This window comes from Dromiciops gliroides, chromosome 5 (genome assembly GCF_019393635.1).
Source record: "Dromiciops gliroides isolate mDroGli1 chromosome 5, mDroGli1.pri, whole genome shotgun sequence".
NCBI classification, from domain to species: Eukaryota; Metazoa; Chordata; class Mammalia; order Microbiotheria; family Microbiotheriidae; genus Dromiciops; species Dromiciops gliroides.
The window spans coordinates 208187177-208209870 of record NC_057865.1 but is presented as its reverse complement, the minus strand read 5'-3'; the positions used below and the strand labels follow the sequence as shown (position 1 = coordinate 208209870).

General features: G+C 36.3%; 1 protein-coding gene across 3 annotated transcripts in view; it reads right to left on the bottom strand.

Moving 5' to 3' along the window:
* The window catches only part of CNTN1 (contactin 1), a 253372-nt gene that overhangs the window by 195181 nt on the left and 35497 nt on the right, over positions 1-22694 (bottom strand). The gene's annotated exons all lie outside the window — the stretch shown is intronic.

Sequence of the window (22694 nt, the reverse complement as noted above, 5' to 3'; positions counted from 1 at the left end):
CCAGAATTGAATCCAGTTACTGCACAAATGGATCCAAAGTTGAGAAGGGGCTCCCGTTGAGGGGAATACGGTGAATACCTCACATCTCTGAAACCCAAGCTTTTGTTATTATATTTCACTGAATGAGTTATAAACTGGCTTTCCTTCCAATTCTCCCTTTATGTACACATCTTATCTTTTAAGCTCAACATCATAAAACTCATTAAGTTATTCATCTTTTCTTCTTTTTTGGAGGAGTGGGTGGTCCAAGTTAAGTTGGAATCTTTTGAATATAGATTTGAGATTAAGTGTATTACCAAGCATTAACATGTGGATTAACTTTAAAATAGGAATTGTTTAGACAGTGAAAGTCTAATTTTTTTTATTATTCTAATTTTTAATTATTTTAGATAAAATTAATCTGATATTTTATTTTGTAAATTGTGACTGCTATAAAACTATAACAGATTTATGTTGAAGCCTGACATATTGTCCATGCAGAATAATATCCTTCAGCATTTTCAGGCCCTCTGTTTAAAATGAATATGGGGAGAAGCTAATTGAAACACCCAACCTTCCTTTTCCCTCAGGTCTTAACCTCAGTCATTTGAAATCAAATATTTTTGATGCAAAGTTGTATGTGCCATGTTAATATGAATATATGGATCACCTGGATTTGATGGAGGTATCTTACTATACAAAAGTACTTTTTATGAAACCTTAGGTTAATAGTAGCAAATTGCCCCAACTGAAATCCAAACTGAACTCAGATAAAAGTGACTTCTTTTCCCTAAGGATAGCAAGTCCCTACCTTATGGAGACATCTGGGTATCCTCATCCTTGCCAAACCCTTTTTTAGAATCCTGTAATCTTATCATGATGTCTCTGTTACATCCATTCTTGTACAGTATTTGCTTTGGTTTGATTTATATCATGCTAATGAAGTTATTCTGTAACCTGTGAGCAAAGAAACCTTAAAAATCCTTAGAAATAAGGGATCTTTGAGCTCCTTTCTGAGAACAGGGGTCTCCAAACATGATCATGTTATATTTCTTCTTGGGACAAAATTAAATTGGTATTATATTTTTTCTGTCTGTCTCTGATCTGGTTTTGCTAGGAGACATTCTCTGATCTGTTTTTTCATAGAAGGATGCGTATGGAAACAAATTGTAGGAGATATTATAAGATATAATTTCTCTTATCTGTTTATTAATTCTGTTTGTAGGAGACAGGCAGATAAAAACTACATTTTAATTTTTCAACAGTCACTTAGTATCTTATTTAAAGGATAACTCAAAGCAATTTAAACTAATTCTGTTGACATCTAACATCCTTACCCAGACACAGACCCATCTAGTGCTTTATTAATAGATTTGGCAGGTTTCTTAAGTCTATTAGCTATCAAAACTACCTAAATTCCAAGAATCTGAATTGACCATTAAGTCAAAGGTGCTATTTATGGAAATTTTCAACATAACAAAAGTCCCTTCATTGTCATTACATAAACTTGTAATTTCTTTATGTAAGTAGATTTTGTAGCAAGCCCAGATCACCTAAGATGGAGGTACCCTGAAGGGGCTTGCCTGGCCAAGCCCAGATCTCCTGATATAGAGGCATTCTTACCTCATGAGTAGGTGTAGCCTCCTTTGATCAGCTGCATAGTCAGAAATTAAATTTAAATTGGCCAGATTGAGAGGAACACTTCCTTTTTTTATTGAGTTCTTTCCTGCATGCCCATGGCCACCAGGCCAGTGTTCAGTATAATGGTAACCTTATAGCTGAAATTCCAGGCAGGACATTGCAGCCCCAAGCAACCAGGGTGCCTGCCTGAGCCTAGAATCCAGGCTGGGCTTTGGGACCAGGACCAGTTCAACAGTAACTAGGTTAAACTACAAACCTAAATCTTCTTCCTATCCCACAGAGACAGGTAGTACAAGAGAAGAATGACTAAGTCTATTTCCAAAGATGATTAGAGAAAAAGGAAAAAAACATATATGTTCTGGTGGCAAAGAACTGGAAATTACAGGGATATCCATCTATTGAGGAATGTCTGAACAAGCTGTGATATAGGATTGTGATGGAACACTACTGTGGTATAAGAAATGATGAGCTCAGTGATCTTAGAAAAATATGTGATGGCTTGAATGAAATAATGAAGAGTGAAATGAGCAGAACCAAGAGAACATTGTACATAACAGAGCTTCGTTACTTTCCCCACTTGTGATCCCTTTTTATCTGAGAAATTTTTATGTGACCCTGGGAATATAAGCATATACCCGAATTTTTCACAACCCCCATATTCAGTTATGTATTCCTATATTGGTTCACAACTCACTGTGTAAGAAGCTTTAGTATATAGTAATAGCAACGGGGGGGGGGGGGTTGGGGTTTTGTTGGGTTTTTTTGTTTGTTTCTTTTTGTTTTTTATTAAGTGACTTGCCCAAGGTCACACAACTAGTAAGTGTCAAGTGTCCAAGGCTGGATTTGAATTCAGGTCCTCCTGAACCCAGGCCCAGTGCTTTATCCAGCAATAGTGTTTTAAGGATGACTTTGAGTCACTAAGTAATTTTGATTATTATACATATCCAAATTACCTATAACGGATATATGAAGAAAGATGATATCGGCTCCTAGAGATAAATATTAGTACTGATAGAAACAACTTACATATATATGTGTATACATCTGTGTGTATGTGTGTTTGTATATGTTTCTATTTGTGTCTAATGCTAGCCATTTCTAGAGTGGGGTGGAGACAGGGTTAAAAAAAGAAAGAAAAATTTACTTGATAATTTTCTTGTATATTTGAAAGGAATAGTAAGTTGTGCATATTAAACTTGCAGTTTCAAGTACAATCATCTTTTTTATTGTACCATGCTATGAAAATGCTTATTTCATTTCATAAATATATATTAATGAGATTTTAAAATAGTAAGTGCTAACTATTATTATTGTTGTTGTCATTGTTACTTCTCATAACCAGGGCTGTAAACTTAAGAAATCTATGCTATGTTGCAGTTATAATTGTCCAATCAACTTCTGGGAGCCAAGATGGCAGAGTAAGCAGTATATTGCCCTAATTCTTCCATATTCACCTCCAAACAACCAAAAAATAATGTCCCAAAACAAATCCTAGAACAGCAGAACCAGCAAAAAAAGGGTGAAAACAATCTTTTTACATGCTAATTAACATTTTCTTTTTTATTATTATGAATTTGACAAATACCAATAAAACACAAAGATTTTCTTATACAAAGAACAGAAAAAGAAGATTGTAAATGAAAATATAAATCTTTATTATGTAAATTCATCAGGGTAGTCCCAACACTGCCCTGATTGTCTGTGTCCTCATCTGAACTTCCTTCTGCTCTCATTTGTTTAATGAAAATATTTCATGAAAATGTTTCATTTAAAGGATTTCTTCTTTTGTCCTCCTCCTTTTCCTTGTCCTCCTCCTCTTTCTTCTACTGCTCCTCTTGTCCTTATGGTTCTTGTCCTTATATTTTTATCAATTCCCTAAGTTCTTTAAATATCAGAATTTCATCAGACAAATTTGCTTCAAAGTTCTCCCCCTGGGGGCAGCTAGGTGACACAGTGGATAAAGCACCAGCCCTGGATTCAGGAGGACCTGAGTTCAAATCCAGTCTCAGACACTTGCCACTTACTAGCTATTTGACCCTCTGCAAGTCACTTAATCTTCCTTGCCCCGCAAAAAAACACCAAAAAACAAACAAAAATAAACCAAGTTCTCCCCCTTCATTTAAAAAAATAATAAACATTTTTATTTAAAGTTTTGAGTTCCAAATTTTAACCCACCCTAACATCCATCCTCTACTCACTCCCTGAGCCAGTAAGCAATCAGATATAGGTTATACATGTATGTATGTAAAACATTACCATATTAAACATTTTGTATAAGACTCAAAGAAAAAAATGAAAGAAAGTGAAAATAGCATACTTCACTCTGTGTACGATCAGTATCAGTTCTTTCTCTGAAGGTGCATAGTATGCTTCATCACTAGTCCTTTGGATCACTGTATTCCTGAGAATAGCTAAGTCGTTCACAGTTCTTCATCAAATAATATTGCTGTTACTATGCACAATGTACTTCTGGTTCTGGTCATTTCACTATACATAAATTCTTGTAAGTCTTTCCAGGTTTTTCTGAAATCATGTTGCTTGTCATTTCCATTACAATCATATGGCAGTTTCTTTAGCCATTCCCCAATTGATGGGCATCCCTTTAATTTCTAATTCTTAGCCACCCCCCCAAAAAAGCTGTTATAAATATTTTTGTAGAAATAGGTGCTGTTCTCTTTTTTTTGTGATGTCTGTGGGATATAAACCTAGCAATAGTATTGCTGGATCAAAAGGTATACACAGTTTGACAGCCCTTTGGGCATAGTTCTAAATTGCTCTCCAGAATGGTTGGATCAGTTCACAACTACACCAACAGTGTATTAGTCCCAGTTTTCTCATATCCCCTCCAACATCCAATATTTTCCTTGTTTGTTATATTTGCCACTCTGATAGGTATGAGGTGGTACCTCAGAGTTGTTTTAATTTGCATTTCTCTAATCAGTAGTGATCTAGAGCATTTTTTGAGATAGCTTTGATTTCTTTGTCTAAATACTGTTCATATCCTTTGACTATCAGTTGGGGAATGACTTAGATTCTTATAAATATGATTCAGTTCTCTATATATTTGAGAAATGAGGCCTTTATCAGAGATACTTGTAAAAATTCTTTCCCAGTTTTCTGCATTCCTTATAATTTTGGTTGCATTGGTTTTCTTTGTTGCAAAAGCTTTTCAATTTTATGTAATCAAAATGATCCATTTTACATGTTTGCATTGTTCTCTATTTCTTCTTTGGTCATAAATTCTTCCCTTCTCCATAGATCTGATGGGTAAATTACTCCTTGCCCTCCAAATTTGTTTATTATATCAACCTTTATGTCTAAATCATGCATCCATTTTTACCTTAGCTTGGTATACAGTGTGAGATGTTGGTCAATATCTAGTTTCTACGATACTGTTTTCCAGTTTTGCCAGTAGCATTTTTTAAAATAATAAAAGTATTTTATTATTTTTCAGTTACATGTAAAGATAGCTTTCAACATTTGTTTTCATAAGATTTTTAGTTCCAAACTTTTCTCTTCCCCGCCCTCCCCTCCCCACTCCCCAAGACAGAAAGCAAACATTAAACATATTTCTGCATTATCCATGTTGTGAAAGAAGAATCAGAACAAAAGGGAAAAACCTCAAAAAAGAAAAAAAGAAAAACATAAGTAAAACCAGTATGGTTCAATTTGCATTCAGAATCTGCAGTTCTTTTTTCCTGAATGTGGAGAACATTTTCCATCATGAGTTTTTTTGGATTGTCTTGGATCATTGGATTGCTAAGAAGAGCTAAGTGTATCACAGTTGATCATCATATAATGTTGCTGTTACTGTGAACAATGTTCTCCTGGTTCTTCTCACTTCACTCAGCATCAGTGCACTTAAGTCCTTCCAGGTTTTTCTGAAATCTGGCTGCTCATCATTTCTTTTAAAAAAATAAATTTAATAACATTTATTTAAATGATAAATACTGATAAATTATAGATATGCCAAGGAAAGGCTCTATTTTCTTTTTGTAATTCCAAGTTCTAAAAAAAACAGTTTTAGGAGTTAAGGGTCTATGAGAAAATAATTAGTTTTTAAAAATTTATCAGTCATTCTCCTTTTTACTTATATTTTTTAATAATATTTTTCATTTAAAATTTTTATTTTGCCAAAGTACATGTAAAAAGAAATTTTGACATCAGTTTTTTTAAATTTTGTGTTCCAAATTCTTTTTCTCTCTCACTCCCCAAACCCCCAAGAACTCGAGCAATTCAATATAAGTTATACATGAGAAGTCATGCAAAACATTTCCACATTACTTTAAAGATATATTTCCTTACAATAAACCCATGAGGTTGATTATTGCAACAACAGTAATAGATAACATTTCTATAGTACCTTATACCTCACAGAATTTTCTTCATAATAGCCAAGCAAATTATTATACATTTTATCATCAATCCTCATCTTCACCAATCATCCTCCTCATCTGCTCATCATTTATTACAGCACAAAAGTAATCCATAACATTCATACACCACAACTTGTCCAGTCATTCTCCAATTGATGGGCATCTCCTTGTAAGAGGCTAAAACTCTAGATATCCATCTAAAATATCTAATGAGTGGTCACCAATAAATTAGGAGCTTTGGCAAGACTTTTAAATATTTATTAAAGAGCATTAGAATCTAATGATCAGAGAGAAACTATTAAATATCTAACTATTTCTAAGAGACCCCATCATCTGACCCGCCATGGCGAGGTCAGGAACCAAAAAAGGCCCAACACTTCCTTCTTCGTCCCACAAACCTCCTGTGAAACTGGGAACATCCCATCCACATGCACACACAGCTCCAAGCTAACTAGCTGTTAGCTTTGATAGACAGTACCCATGAGCAAACATCACTTCCTGACGCCAAGGAAGAGCTGTATGGCTTGCCCTCAGACGCCTTCTCCTTATGGCGGAGCTTTCCTACAGTAACTATCCAGCAAGTGGCATCACTCCAATCATTACAGTCCCCCCTTTGTTTCTTTGGGGAACATGCAGTGTTTCCTTGATGAAACACCCTTGATTTCCAATTCTTTGCCACCATAAAGAAAACTGCTATAAATATTTTTTGTACATGTGGGGTCCTTTTCCCTTTTTTATGATCTCTTTGGGATACAGACCTAGTACGCCCTTTGGGCATAGTTCCAAATTGCTCTCCAGAATGGTTGGATCAATTCACAACTCCACCAACAATGCATTAGTGTTCCATTCTTTCCATAACTTCTCCAACATTTATTATTTTCCTTTTTTGTCATATTAGCCAATCTGATAGGTATGGGGTTGTTGTTTTTTGTTTTCTTTTGTTTTGTAGGCAATGGGGGTTAAGTGACTTGCCCAGGGTCACACAGCTAGTAAGTATCAAGTGTCTGAGGCCAGATTTGAACTCAGGTACTCCTGAATCCAGGGCCAGTGCTTTAACCACTGCGCCATCTAGCTGCCACCAGTATGAGGTTGTTTTAATTTCCTCAGAGTTGTTTTAATTTCCATTTCTCTAATCAATAGTGATTTATGGTAATAGATAGCTTTGATTTCTTCATCTGAAAACTGCCTGTTCATATGCTTTGACCATTTCTCAACTGGCAAATGACTTGCATTCTTATAAATTTCATTTAGTTCCCTATATATTTTAGAAATAAGACCTTTATCAGAAACATTGGCTGTAAAAATTGTTTCCCAGCTTTCTGCTTCTCTTCTAATTTCGGCTGCATTGCTTCTGTTTGTATAAAAAACTTTTACATTTAATATCATCAAAACAATCCATTTTGCATTTCATAATATTCTATATCTCTTGTTTGGTCATAAATTGTTCTTCTCTCCATAGATCTAAGAGGTAAACTAGTCTTTCCTCTCCTAATTTATCTATGGTATCACCCTTTATGTCTAAATCATGTATCCATTTTGACCTTATTTTAGTATATGGTGTTAAGATGTTGGTCTGTGCCTAGTTTCTGCCATACTCTCTTCCAATTTTCCCAGCAGTTTTTGTCAAATAATGAGTTTTTGTTCCAAAAGCTTGAATCATACAATAGGTTACCATAGTCATTTACTATAGTGTAATTTGTACCTAGTCTATTCCTCTGATCTAGCTCTCTTTTTCTTAGCTAATACCAGATTGTTTTGATAATTACCACTTTATAATACAGTATGAGATCTGGTACTGCTGGACTACCTTCTTTACATTTTTTTTTTCATTCACTCCCTTGATATCTTGAGCTTTTGTTCTTCCACCCCACCCCCCCTGGGATTCCAAGGATTCCTAATTGTGTTTAATACATTTGTCCACCAATCTGTGCCAGAAATCCATAAAAATTTTAGAACACAGTGTCCAGGATGGAAAGATATGACTGTAGAAAAGATTAAAGAAGCAGCCACCTGTATCTTTGAGTCAAGTGAAGAAAATAGGGCTAAACAGAGCATTCTGGCACCAGTGCTTTCAGGTCAGTACAAACCCCCTAAGGTATGCAAGACTGTGAAAAACAAGGACACTCATTGAGAGAATGTAGAATTGGGAAGCAAGAACTTAAGAGGCAATGACTTAAGAGTCTTGAAGATTTTTTCAGGGGAAATCAGAATAATTATAGAAACTTTTACCAGAAAGGAAACAACCAAGGTAATTACAGGCCTTATTACAAACAGAATCCCTTTCAGGGAGGTACAGAAGGACAGAATCAGAATCAGGACCCAGAATCCCTCAGAAGGAGACACAGGAATGACGGTGCAATCTTACAATCAACATGCTTTCTGTGCTAAAGCATATGGAGGACACTCTTTGGCATATACACCTTTTGAACATCTACAAATTGACTTTATTTCTATGCCTAAAGCAGGATATTATAAATTTTGCCTTGTCATAGTTGACCAGCTCACTTGATGGGTGGAGGCTTTTCCTGCCCCACAAGTAACTGCGGGCTTTGTGGGCAAAGCTCTGCTTATAGAGATTGTGCTGTGCTTTGGGTCACCAGCATGCATTGATTCTGATAGAGGTACACATTTTACAGATTCAATTCTCTCCCAGATTTATTCTTTCTTGGGAGTAACTCCTAGATTTCATACCCCCCCTCAAAGCTCAGGCCAAGTTGAACATATGAATAAAGAGTTTAAGAGTATGATTGGCAAATTATGTACTGAAACTCATTTAAAATGGCCTGATGTTCTACCCTTGGCATTATTCTATCTACGCAGTAGGCCAAGAGGAGAACTCCACATATCTCCTTATGAGATGCTTTTTGGTCACCCTCCTATCCAAGCTAAAACTTTTCCCCCAGTTTATACATCACTGGTTGGAGATGATACTTCTGTTGCTTCCTATATACAGGAATTACAAACTAGGCTACATGAACTCGAAGCAGAGTTGCTGTACAAGCTGGTCCTTTAGATTTTTCCTTGCATATTAAGTCCTGGAGACAATGTATATATTAAGAATTTTCAGCGGACCAGTGGGACCCAGCCCACTTGGGAAGGACCTCTTCAGGTATTATTGACAACTCCTACTACTATTAAAATTGGAGAAAAAGAATCTTGGATTCATTGTTCCCATGTAAAACCTGCACCACTTGTAGGTAAAGTAATTTCAGATAAAACTCAACCAGCTTCTAAAGAGCAAAGAACTCAAACGGATCCTAGAGGTAATAGACAGTTCCAATTTGCAAGCATTACCACTCAATTGCAAACCCTGGGATTCAAACTCCGTAAGGTATCAGGAGATGGAAATTGTCTTTTTTGAGTCCTCAGAGACCAGTTAGAAGGTCAATCAAAAAACCATATCAAACACAGACAAGAAACTGCTAATTATATGTTCAGTCATAAAAAAGACTTTGAGCCTTTTATAGAAAACAATATTCCCTTTGAAAAATATGTTGCTAATTGGAAAAAAAGCTGGCACTTTCACTGGGAATGATGCAATTGTAGCATTTGCAAAACATAACCAACTGAATGTAATCATTCATCAGTTGACTAAACCCCTATGGCACAAAGCCAACACTAAAGAACTCTATATTTTCTACCATTAACAGTTATTATGACAGCATTAGAAGAATCAATGATAATTTGGAAACCCCTGCCACATTGGCATGCAGAGAATTGGGAAACCAGTTTATAAAATGTGGTATACCCCAAATTCTAGCAATATAAGCTCTTACCTTAAGCAAGCTTTTCCTTCTACAGGTGAAGAATTTCTCCACCAAGAGCACATGGCTCTGCCTTCTAAAAAGGGTTGTTGAAACTTATTGCTTGGTTTGCAAGGCAATCAATGAACATATTGAGTCTCACTGATGTTTTATTTCCTTTTGATAAATTGTTTATCACTTCAAGTATCTGTTATTGTTGTTATACTAGATAGAGAATTCATGGACAAGATGATATGGTATATTTACCTAATGAAGATGCTGTAATAATGTTTATCGGCCATTTACATTCATTTATCATTTATATGTCATTGTGACTATGTATACTCTGGGTATGGTTTGGGATTATTGTATATATTACAAGTATATCCTGAGTTATGTAGCATAACATGCATTTTTACCATATTGTCTTTGGTAAAATTAATATGAAATTAATGAATTATGGAAACTTACCATTTCAGAGACTAATTGCTCTTACACTGAGCTTAACAGAAATGGTTCAACTCCATGATGCAGGCCCTGAAGAGGATATATGTACAACAGGAGGATAGAGGCTGAGAAAGCAGCCATTCAGCGAAACCTGGAGGCAGGATTCCCTTAATCCAAATCCATTCAGGAAGTCCATAGTTTGCTGATGATAGTGGCTATGTAGAACACAATTGCTGGACATAGTCCAGTTTCTTCCTCTTTCCCTCCAAAAATGGCCTGGTGTCATGGAAGCTCCAACACATGCACCTGGTTTAACTTGACTTGGCTTCTTCGCTATATCTGGTGGCATGGTCGGAATCCATCCACCTGAGGCCTTTACTATTACAATTACTATTTACATTTATTAAATTATTATTTACAATTACTAGATGTTTAAGGAACCACAATATGTGGTATGGTGACTTTTCCATAACATTTTCAGGTGTCACCACAGACACAATACTAAATTTGGCCTTGATCCAGACATATGGTGGTAAAAAGTGTTATTGATATCATAACTGCCTCAACTCTGTATTGCATATAGGTTTAAGTATCCTCCACAGGGGGGAATGTAATATGCTGTATATATTTAGTTTAAATTTGTTCTATATGGGTTATATTTTGAAGAACTCTCACTGTTTAATTTGATCACTGACAATGCTATACTAAAGATTAGTGGAAATCCAACAGTTAAACAGCGAAAGAAGTAAAGTATCCAGAAACAACCAGAATCCAGACTCCCTGATGGCATCTTAATACTCAACAAAGACAAGATTTCAAGGACTCCAAATGGACATTTTTGTTTTTTCCTTCTGTTATTATATACACCATCTGTAATATGTATCTTCTGCAGAGGCTTTCCCTCTGAGGACATTGTCAAAGCGCAAGTCCATGAGGGACTGCCTCTCTGGACAAAATTTTCCCTTTCTCCCTTTCCTACATTGTTATTAGCATATTGTTTGTTAGCATAGATAATGATATTCTCTTATTTTTTACGCTTGTTTTTTACCAAAGCAAAGGGGGAAATGTAAGGAATTGGTTGTGATTTGGGGTTTCTGTGACCCCATCTTTGGCTGGAATTGGAAGCCCTGGCATGTGCCCATGCATGCTGGCCTTAAGGCAGACACCCACACACCTGCATGGGCCTGGTCAAATTATAATGACTAGAAGCCAGGTAAAGACACATTAGGTGATCTTCAGTGTCTGGAAGCTAGGGGGCTGGCATTTGTAGAGTCGCTTGTTAGTTCTGTCAATCAGGGCTACCAGCCAATTAGCTTGGGGCTATGTGTATGGTCGGCCCTGTTTCCTGTGGGAGAGGGGGCTTCTGGGAGAGAGAAGGGAGGAGAGTTTCACTTTGGAGGCACAAGAGAGGGAGTGAGATGCTGAAACGCTGTGCAACGGGTTCTCTTTGAAACTGCTGATTTCCAGGTGGTGGTCAGTTGTGGATTGTATTTTTTTCTTTCCCCTATTACATTTTCCTTTGTCCCTAGTTCTAGTAACCTTACTTGTGTTTTAAATTTGTTCCCATTAATAAACCCTGTTTTGTTTTTTAAAAGAGGCTGTTAATCTCCTTTCTTACCCCAATATTACGGTGAGCCACCCAATTAACACTCCCCATATTAAATTTGGCCCTTACACTGGCTTTATTTTGGCAGGTAGACTCCCAAGTATTTTTTATTGTCTACAATTATTTTCACAGATAGAGAAATTCCACTGAAAATATTATTTTATAGATATAGAAAAATAATAACAAAATTCATCTGGAAGAACAAAAACTTAAGGATATCAGAGGAATCAACGAAAAATGCAAAATAAGGTGGTCTAGCAGGGCCACATCTCAAACAGTATTATAAAGCAGTAATTATGAAAACAATCTGATACTAGCTAAGAAACAGAGAGGTAGATGAGTGAAATAGAATAGGTACAAATTATACTATAATAGATAACTGTAGTAATCTAGTATATGATAAACACAAATATCCAAGCTTTTGGAAAAAATTCTCATTATTTGACAAAAACTGCTGGGAAAACTGGAAAGCAGTATGGCAAAAAGTAGATATAGACTAACATCTCACACCATATACTAAATAACATAAAAATGGGTACAACATTACACATAAAAGGTAACACCATAAGCAAATTAAGAGAGCATGGAATAGTTTATCTGTCAGAGCATGGAATAGTTTATGCACAGAGGAAGAATTTATGACCAAAGAAGAAAAAGAGAGCAATACAGAAATGTAAAATAGATAATTTTGATCATATAAATTTTTTTTTAAGTGAGGCAATTGGGGTCAAGTGACTTGCCCAGGGTCACAAAGCTAGTAAGTGTTAAGTGTCTGAGGCCGGACTTGAACTCAGGTCCTATTGAATCCAGGGCCGGTGCTCTATCCACTGTGCCACCTAGTTGCCCCGATCATATAAAATTAAAAAGCTTTTGCACAAAGATAACCACTGCAACCAAAATTATAAGGAAAGCAGAAAACTGAAGGGGGGGGAGGAATTTGCAACAAGTATCTCTGTTAAAGGCCTCATTTTTCAAATATATAGATAATGGAGCCAAATTTATAAGAACACAAGTCATTTCCCAAATGATAAATGGTTAAAGGATATTAACAGGCAGTTTTCAGACAATGAAATCAAAGCTATTGATAGTCATATGAAAAATGCTCTAGATCACTATTGATCAGAGAAATGTAAAACAGCTCTGAGGCATCACCTCACACCTATCAGAGTGACTAATATGACAAAAAAAGGAAAATATTGGATGTTGGAGGGGATGTGGGAAAACTAGGGTGCTGATCCACTGTTGGTGGATTTGTTAAAAAATACAACCATTCTGGAGAACAATTTGGAACTATGCCTAAAGGGCTATCAAACTGTGTGTAGCTTTTGATTTAGCAATACTATTGACAGTTTTATATCCCAAATGCATCCCCCCAAAGAGAAAACGACCTATGTAAGGGCTAAAATTCTAGCTATACTGTCTGAAATATCTAATGAGTGGTTGCCAATAAATTATAAGCTTTAGCAAGAGTTAGACTTTTAAGCATTTATTAAGGAGAATAACAATTTGGTAAAGAGAGAGAGAAAGGCCTACATTCATCTATCTATTAAAGGGAGAACACATTTCTAGCTCCCTTCTCCACCGGAGTCCTTAGGAAAGAGAGAGAGTCAAAGCGCCAGGCTCCCCCTTCTTCTTCCCACAAGCAAACGTCACTTCCTGACGCCAAAGAAAAGATGCATGGTCTTGCCCTCAGAGACCTTCACCTCATGGCAGAGCTTTTCTACAGTAAGTCTCCAGCAGGTGGCCGTCATTCCAATCGTTACAGTCCCCCCTTTGTTTCTTCAAGAAACTGGGTGTTTCCTTGATGAAACAGTCAAAAATAACAGAATACAATATCCTATGCTAGCTAACAATATGTTAATAACAATATAGAAAAGGGAGAGAGGAAAGTTTTGTCCAGAGGGACGGTTTTTTGTCCTCATGAACCGGCGCTTTGACGTTGGTCTTGCAAAGGGAGGGCCTCTGCAGAGAGTACATGTTACAGATGGTGTATATTATAACAGAAAGAGAAAAGAAAAAAAACAACAAAACAAAACTGTTCATTTAAAGTCTCTGAAAGTCTTTTCTCAGATGTCCTCTAGGTGTAGTCGTGGAATGGAAGTCTTTTCAGGGGTTGATGTGTGGATGCTAGTAATCAGTTAGGAAAATTTCCTACAAAATTGAGCTTACCACAACTTTAAAATAGCTTTGTCAGTAATCAAATCAAACAATGAAAGTTCTCAAAAACATGTTTAAGGGAATTCAGAATCTTAGTTGTTACACATGAAACACATAATAAAACAAAAATTGAAACAGTCTCTAAAACTTAATATTACTATAGTCCCCCCTTATGGAGGGTAAATTGAGAAGACAATTGATGTAATATTAATTTCCAAAAATAATTTTTATCTTTGTTTCATCACTTTTTGCATCATCTGCCTAATTATCCTCATGCCATTATGAGAAATTTAAAAATCTAATATAATTGGTAACAGATGTCAAGGCCAAATTCAACACTGTATTTATCATGACACCTGAGATAATTATGGGGGTTATCATAAAAGAACAGAGAAATGATGGGATATGAGCATTCCCACACTTGAGTTATTGCTCAAGCCATGTAGTATGCCAGGCTTAAAATAAGTGGATGGAATATATGTCCATGGCACTGAACATATTGGAGGAAACTGAGTCAGACTTAATCAGATGCATGGGATTGAGATGTCCATGGCATCAGGCATATAGGAGGGGGCATAGAAGCCAGGTGCAGAATGAGATGGGTGGGATCAAAATTTCCAGCCACCTGTACAATATTGTACAAGAGAATCCAGCCTCAACATTTGTCAAAAGTCGTTCCCTCGGCCATACCTTGACTTCATGCATGTCTCCCCTCATGTGACAGTTCAATGTCTGCTCTTGCATGTATTCTTCTTGTGAATGGATGGCATCTTGGCCAATTGGTATCTGATAACTCATAATAAAGACAATTAATGTCTTAAATGATAAATTCCCATAATCCAAGTCTCATATGGATTTAAAAATTGAGGATAATAAATGATCACAAAAAATGTGACTACATCTTGACTCAGAATATAATCTATAATTATGCAATAATTTCAAATAATACCCCCTTTTTTTACTAAGTATACAATTACTTTTGTGAAAAATCGGAACATATTTAAATACAAGTTAAAGCACAACACAATCTTAAAGAAAACTTTTTTTTTGAAAAAAGAAAACTTTTACAAATGTTCCCCTCTTTTTTTTAAATATGCTTATCAAAAATAATACTTCTAGAATCAATTTACACTTGCCATGGCAACCAATTTGCCAGGGAAATACTTTAAAGAGTTTGATCAAATAATCAGTTGAGAGAAAAAAAATAACAAAAACAAACAACTCAGAATATGGGAGCACAATACTCCTAGAATTAACATTGTATTATGAAATCAAAACCATCTTGCAATGTTTCAAAATTAGATAGATGAATGAATAGAAGAAAATACACATGGAAGAATAAAAGACAATGAAATTCAAACTAGGGAAATCTAAATGAATATGAATTTAATATTAATAAGAGTATTATGAAATATAAACTTGATCACATGAGTATAAAAAGCTCTTACAAATATTCTCTTTTTTAAAAAAAACTAAGTATAAAACACAATTTCAAAAGCATGAAAATCTCTATGAAAATAGACCCATACTATTCATTTCAAAATGTAGATGTAATAACATAGAAATCCTATATAACCTCTGAACTGATACTATTACTCTGAGTCAATTTAGAACACTTTTGAATCCGGTATCTAAAATCCCCAATACTCATATCAATACCTTGCTGCTTACTTCTATATTTCTGTAAAATATGTACCCTCCCATGGCAAAAGAAGTGGACTCTTGAACTATGATGAAGATTGTCACTTTTATTCAGCTTAAGTTTGTCTTCTTTAACCCCTCACTCTGTCATTCCTTTCACCATACAAATGTTTTATAAGGTTACTAATTAAAGACAAAAGCAGATTAGCAAAATTATGAACAAAATGAGCATATCTGGAATTTAAAGGGCTTTCTAAGGTTGAGTCAGAAGCACAGCCAGGCTGGGGAAGGGCTGAGCCTGAAGCTGCAAATGCCGGTAGAGAAAGCTGCACATGTGCATTAGATCTCTGGACTTCCCTGGCAGGGGAAACAAGGGGCTTGGCCAAGGGAGGGGTAGAAGGTGGGGTCTGGAGTGGAGGGGAGGGACCAGGGCAATTTGAATCAGACTTGATATTGAACTCAGGCCTGGTTTCCCCTTCCCCCACTGTTAGGGGATTAAAAGCCTCTAGAGGTTGGGTCCTAGCCTCCAGGCATGCAAAATTAAAGCAACAATTAGTGTTAGAACTTGGAAAAGCTGCAGGAATCAGAGGTTTCTCTGAAAAAGCATGGTTGGGAGAGAGAGAGAGAGAACGTTTGTGTGAGCACCTTGCTGGCTCTTCTAACAAAAACAACAATAAAAATAGAAAATCCACAAAAACAAAGCATTGACATGACCTTATCTCCCATTTGTCTGTTTAAACAGAGTAAAATCAGAAATACGGTATTTAGGGAGTTTAAAAGATCCATTTGAAAATTTAAAGGGAAAAAACAACCAGTACTTAGCAGTTTAAAGGGACAGGGTAGGGGAAATTCTTACCCAACCGGAAGATCAGAATACTGAGGTTCAGCTTTCCTCTTCCTGGTCAGCCATCATGTAAGGGCCAAAATTCTAGCTATACTTTCTAAAATATCTAATGAGTGGTTGCCAATAAATTATTAGCTTTAGCAAGAGTTAGACTTGTAAGCATTTATTAAGGAGAATAAGAATTTGGTAAAGAGATAGAGAAAGGCCTACATTCATCTATCTATTAAAGGGAGAGCGCATTTCTAGCTCCTTTCTCCACCAGAGTCCTCAGGGAAGAGAGCGAGTCAGAGGGCCAGGCTTCCCCCTTCTTCCTCCCACAAGCAAACGTCACTTCCTGACGCCAAAGAAAAGACACATGGTCTTGTCCTTAGAGACCTTCACCTCATGGCAGAGCTTTTCTACAGTAAGTCTCCAGCAGGTGGCGTCATTCCAGTCATTACACCTATTTGTAGAAAAATATTTATAACAGCTCTTTTTGTGGTGGCTAAGAATTGGAAATCTAAGGAATGCCCATTAATTTAAAGAATTTTATTGAAATGTTGTTGTGGTTCAGTCTTGTCTAACTCTAGGTGATCCTATGGACAAAAGTCCATGGAGTTTTCCTGGCAAAGATAATGGAGTGGTTTGCTATTTCTTTTTCCAGTGTGTCCCCATTTTACAGATGAGGAACTGAGGAAAATAGGGGTTAAGGAACTTGCCCAGGGTCACACAGATAGTAAATATCTGAGACCAGGTTTCAATTCAGAGTTTCCAGACTCCAGCCCCAGTGCTCCACCTCACTGCTGCGCTCATTGAGATCATCTAGTCCTTAATTTGTAAAGTCATTTTTTAAAAGGGGGGAACTTCTTTTCAATAAGGAAAATTCCCTAAATTATCAGAATTTCTTTTTGATTTGACCAAACATTGAGAGTAGAAAAAAATACACAGAAAGTAAGCAGGAAATCTCTCTCCTTCCCATGATTCATTGCACAGGAAACTAAAAGGAGACAAAATTTATTACTCAGGAAGTTAGTCATGATTTTTTTTTATATGGCTTTCCAAATTGTGGTAGAAAAAAGTTTTGACCTTTTCTTTAGTTTCTAGTTTTTCCTAGATACATGCTGATGGGATTGTTAAAATAGGTATTATGTATGCATTTATATATAAATGCACCCAAACCAGAGAGTAATCTTTTATGTCTCCCATCTTGCCCCCTCCCCTCATAAGGATCTCCTATGAAAGAACAGTGTTTACATCTAGTCTCACATCTCCATCTCAAAGAAGATGTCCTTATAGACACCTTAAACTCCATATGTCCAAAACTGAACTCCCTTTTCACCCCCCAACCCTAGCTCTTCCTTGTTCCTAACTTTCCTTTTACTGTTGAGGTAACCACCATCCTCACAGTCAGCCAGATTTACAACCTCATCCTTAACTCCTTACTCTCACACCCCATTCCAATTTGTCCTCAAATCCTCTTGATTCTTCTACCTTCATAACATCTCTCATCTACGTACCCTTCTCTCCTCTGACACTGTCACAACCCTCATGCAGACCCTCCTTACCTCACACATCTACTATTACAATAACCTTCTGGAAATAACCTCTGCATAAAGCCTTTCCAATCCATCCTGTCTAATTGATCTCCCTTAAGTGCAGGCCTGGGCATACTACTCCTGTCCACAATAACTCCCCCTTCAATAAACTCCAGTGGCTCCCTCATAACTCTAGGAATAAAAAATCCTATTTGACTTTCAAAGCCTTTCAAAACCTGACCCCTTCCTAACTTTCCAGTTTTCTTATGTCTTTCTCCCTTCTAAACATTCTAAAATCCAGTGACACTGGCCTCTTTGCTGCTTTTCAAACAAGACACTACAAGTCCTGACTATGAATTTTCATTAGCTATCACCTAGGTCTGGAACTCTTTCTCTCTTTATCTTCATTTCTTGCCTTCCCTTCTAATCTCAGCTAAAATCTCACCTTCTACTTGAAGCCTTTCTTAGTTCCCCTTGATGTTAGTGCCTTCCCTCTGTTGATTACTCCAATTTATCCTATATATGTCTTGTTTGTATATAATTATTTGCATGTTGCCTCCCATTATATTTTGAGCTCCCTTAGAGCAGGGACTGTTATTTGTCTTTCTTTGTACCCCCTGCACAAAGGACAGAACCTGGCATATAATGGGTGCTTAATAAATGTTTGTTGACTTATTAAAAGTTTAACCCTATACTGATTTTACTGTACCTATGTACTATGTGATGAAAAAAAAATTTATGTTTTCAGTATGTAACACTGTACTAAGGAACTAAGGACTAAGGAACACCAATATGGAAAAGGCATGTTCATTATTTTCTTTTATATATTTTATGATCAGGTACCTAGTCCTTATGACTGGGGCAGCTCCCCACTGTGGTTTCACACCAACCTATACCAAGGCCACTACCAGAATTTTGGGGATATTTCTAAATCCTAAATTCCTGGTTAAATCCTAACTCCATTGTGAAAAATGCTAAATTCACTGTGATAAAAGTACAAAAGACCTTGGGAAAGCCTGAGAGTTCTTTAAGAAAAGATCAATCTTCTCCTCCCCTGAATTTATCATCAGCTCTTCAAGAAAAAGGAAAGCATCCATATTTTTTTTGTGGGGCAATTGGGTTTTAAGTGACTTGCCCAGGGTCACACAGCTAGTAAGTGTTAAGTGTCTGAGGCCGGATTTGAACTCAGGTAGTCCTACTCCAGAGCCAGTGCTCTATCCACTGAGCATCCACTTTTGCAGAAATATTTTTGCAGGAATGGAAAAGCTTGTTATAAACTTTAATCTGAGAAATATATATTATAAACATTAAGGAATTGGCTCTTGATTTTTCAAGGTTCAGATATGTTAAAATAATTTAAAGACCATTTAGACTATGAAATTTTATTTACTTAAATATAAGAATGAATAAACTTTCTCTATACAGAGGACGTTAATGTGTCTTGCACACATTTGGACTTCTATTTTTGTAATATTATTACTTGCATTATTATTATTATTATATAAATATATAATTATAATAAATTGACCATGTGGTTAAGCACCTACTATGTGGCTAAATATTGGGCATACAAAGAAAGGCAAAAGACAGTCTCTTCCTTTGAGGAGCTCTTGGTCTAATGGGGGAGACAACAAGCAAACCAATATATATACACACATACAAACACATACATACACACACACACACACACACATATAAAACAAGCTATAGACAGGATAAACAGGAAATAATTAACAAAAGGTAGGCACTAAAATTAAGGAGGGTTGGGAAAGGTACTAGATGCCACAGTGTATAGAATGCTGGGCCTGAAATTAGGAAGACTCAAGTTCAAATCTGACTTCAGACACTAACTGTGTTACCCTGGTCAGATAATTTCATCTCTATTTTATTCATTTTCCTCATCTTTATCAGGGTTGTTGTGAGGATAAGATGTAAATTGTAAAGTGTGTAGCAGAGTACCTGACACACAGTAAACACCATAAAAATATTAGCTATCATTATTATTGGGGCACCTGATGGCTCAGTGAATAGAGTGACACTCCTAGAGTCAGAAGAAGGACCTGCTTTCAAATCCAGTCTCAGACTTACTAAGCAAGTCACTTGACCTTATTTGCCTCAGTTTCCTCATCTGTAAAATGAGCTGGAGAAGGAAATGGCAAATCATTTCAGTATCTTTACAAAAAAAAACACCTGAATTGGGTCACAAAGAATCAGACAGGACAAAACAACAAGAAATTATTATTATTAGAAGGCAGAATTTTAAGGGCAGCTAGGTGGCGCAGTGGATAGAGCACCGGCCCTGGAGTCAGGAGTACCTGAGTTCAAATCCGGCCTCAGACACTTAACACTTAACTAGCTGTGTGACCCTCGGCAAGTCACTTAACCCCAATTGCCTCACCAAAAAAAAGAAGGCAGAATTTTAACTGGAACTTGAAGGAGGCCAGGAAAGTCAGAGGTCTAAGATGTCCACTATTACAAGAGTGAGGAATAGTACCCCCCCCCAAAATGCCCAGAGATGAGAAATGGAATGTCTAGACTTTGGAACAGCAAAAAGGTCAGTGTCACTGGATCTAAACATATGCAGAGGGAGGAGAGTGTAAGGTGTCAGAAGATGGGGAAGGTAGGGGAGCTAAGTTATGAAGGTTTTGAAGGCCAAATAGAGAATTTTGTATTTGATCCTGAAGGAGACAGGGAGACAAGCTTGGAGTATTCTGCACCTTTACCTATGTTTTTTAGCTTCATTGGCTTCCTTCAAGACTCAGCTTAAATTCCAACTTTTGCTGGAAACCTTTCCTGGTCTTTCCCAATCCATCCTCCTCCACTCTAGTGGCTATTCCTCTGAGATTATCTTCCATCTACATATTGTCTGACATATTGTCTTCCCCCTTAGGATGTATGCTCCTTGAGGTCAGAAACTATTTTGTCTTTCTCTGTATCCCCATGCTTAGCAAAATGCCGGCCCAAAGTAAGTGCTTAATAAATGTTTGACTAATATGACTTATCTCAGTTTTCCAATGCTAGGTAGAGGAATCATATGATCCTTTTAAGTCAATCACTTTGTGTGGCCCACTATTGCCATGGGGAAATACAGAGTGGAAATTTTCATGTTATTTCCTGTATTATGAAGAGTCAGATAAAATAGGGTTCATTTTCATGTTTCAACATGATCATGTAAGATGCTTATTATTATCCTGACTAAAACTGTAATAGTCAAAAGAGATTTGGGAGAACCCCCAACATGTCTAACCAAATGACTCCTATACTAAAACCTGATAAGATGATCATATAGAAATATAGGGATTATAAATGTATCATTAGCCCATTTGTTGTCTTTAAATTCCTAATCAAATATGTATCAGTAAGTTTCATTGGGAAACTACACTGTAAGGTTTGGAAGGAAGTAAAACATTAAACATAATCACCATTTTTACCTCACTGATATCTTACTACCATTTCCAGTGATTTAATATTTGCACTAACAATAGAGGAATTAGATATGTGATTAGAAAGTAGAAGGACCATTGTCAGAAGAAGTGATTGTCTTCATATTACTCATGTAATACAAGCTACCAGTCTGTGAGTGTTGCAGGGTTATACCCATAGTCAATAGAAAGAAAAGGTTACACATTTCTCTGACCAAATTCAAATCCAGGCAGGGCATTAACTCTGGATTAACAGTGTCACAGTTTACTGAGGAATCAAAAAAACAGTAATAAAAAAGTGACCTTTATTAACCATAGAATCAATTGTCTTTGTGTTCTTCTTGTTGTTTTTCAGCACCAATGAGGGCTAAAATGTAACTAAAATAAAGAATAATTATAATTACAGTCAAGACAGCTTCTTCTCACTATTATTTTTCAAGTATTTGCCTTTGAAGATATTAATGGAACAGACAGTATTATCAAGAGATAGAGTTAGAAGTTATTTTCTTAGCACACAGACGGGTGTAAATTTTTTAAAGAATTTTTCAAGTGTTTTTAAAATGTTTGCATTAATCTGGTCTTAAATCAAATTTCTTTCAAGCAGTTTCTAATGAAAATTTTCATAGGTCCATTGGCCCCCGGCATGTTAAGCATGATTCTGTATGCTGGAGGAGTTGTTGTCAGGGGAAGTAACATTTTTGTTCCTTTTCCCTTGCAAAATGTCTTGTTTGTTTGGTTTGGGAGGGGGGGGGGGATGGATCAATGAGAGTTAAGTGACTTGCCCAGGGTCACACAGCTAGTAAGTGTCAAGTATCTGAGGCCGGATTTGAAGTCAGGTCCTCCTCAATCCAGGGCTGGTGCTTTATCCACTGTGCCACCTAGCTGACCCCAAAATGTCTTTTTTGTACATTATTATCTTTCCCTTTTTTTCCATAGTAAATAAAGACCACCTTTTCTCTCTATGGTGCACACTCCTAAAAATGGTTTTATTTGGAGAAGAAATTCATTGGCCTTTTGATATGCTCATAATAAGGTCAACAAATGTCTTCCAGTTTCTATCAAAATTAACAATCTTTTTGTTAAACCACGGAAAATCCCTCCTAAAGCTACTCCAGTTCTACTTAAATAAATCAATTGATTCATTTTTACAAAATCTCCTTTTTATTTTTCCAATCTTCTACTTTAGTGATATAACCACCAGAAATTTTTGATTATATAAAATTAAAAAGGTTTTGCACAAACAATACTGATGTAACCAAGATTATAAGGGAAGCAGAAAGCTGGGAAAGAATTTTTGAAACAAGTATCTCTGATAAAGGCTTCA